Consider the following 1,196-nt stretch of genomic DNA (forward strand, 5'->3'; position numbering starts at 1 on the left):
ACTACAAAGCTCATACTCATCTTACTGCTATGCATGTGCAGGGAGTTTTCCTGGGCCAGTGAGCTGGAAGAAGGTAGGGATTTTTGAAAAATTGTTCTTAGGGACACGGAATGGAAGTATACCTTCAACTTTGCGGTTTCTGGGCCACTTCCCGCTAAGTGACACTGTTAGACGAGGTGCCAGGGATGTCTGTGTGCTGTTTCTGCACTCAGGGAGGCAAGGGCTTTCTTTACCCTGTGTTTTGTTTTCCATGGAGAAATCCTCTTTCTGACAGTTACTTTCCTCCCAAAGCTTAGAACACCATGTGCTCTTGAGAAGGAAGTAAAGGTTTCAGCAAAGTTTTCAGCTGCCCGGTCCCTTTGCAGTTTAAATATCATTCAAAACATCTGCTTCTATTTTATTTGTTTGCCTGTTGAAGAAAATCAGGGGTACATTTGAGATAAAATATCTTCCTAAACCAAAAAAGCCCCATACTTGGCCATCTGAAAAAACTTCGTTTGTTTGTTTCAACATTACAGAAGTGACAGAAAATCTGTGCAAATACCCACGATTAAGATTCTGCTAATAGCCCTGGCCAGGTGGCTTAGCGGGTTGGACATCATCCGGTGTACCAAAAGGTTGTGGCTTTGATTCCCCGTCAGGCACACGCCTGGGTTGTGAGTGTAGGTCGGGGCACATGCAGGAGGCAACCAGTTGATGTTTCTCTGCCACATTGATGTTTCTCTCTCTTTCTTTCTCTCTCTCTCTAGACCCCCCTGCCAGGGCAGGAGCCTGGGCATTTCCTGGGGGGACTGGGGGGGGCTGGGGAGGGGATGCTCTCATCAACGTTTCTCTCTCTCTCTCTCTCTCTCTAAAAATCAATAGAAACATCTTCTTGGGCAAGGATTAAACAAAAAAAGATTCAGCTAATAAAACCCAAGTGTTCTGAGATTAACTGTTAAACACTTTTAGAGTAGTTCTTTCTGGTGATTTCTGAACTGTTGTTGAAAACCAAGCAGTTGTTTGGGAGGCAATATAACAAGATCATAGCAACGTTTCCACAGAAGACCAAGAAAGCCTAGCGTTTATTCTGGACCTCTTTCTAGATGGAGGGAGGGAGGGAGGGAGGGAGGGAGAGAGAGAGAGAGAGAGAGAGAGAGAGAGAGAGAGAGAGAGAGAGATTGAGAGAGAGAGAGGGAGAGAGAGACATCAATGTA

Source organism: Myotis davidii, unplaced genomic scaffold (genome assembly GCF_000327345.1).
Source record: "Myotis davidii unplaced genomic scaffold, ASM32734v1 scaffold933, whole genome shotgun sequence".
Taxonomy (NCBI): Eukaryota; Metazoa; Chordata; class Mammalia; order Chiroptera; family Vespertilionidae; genus Myotis; species Myotis davidii.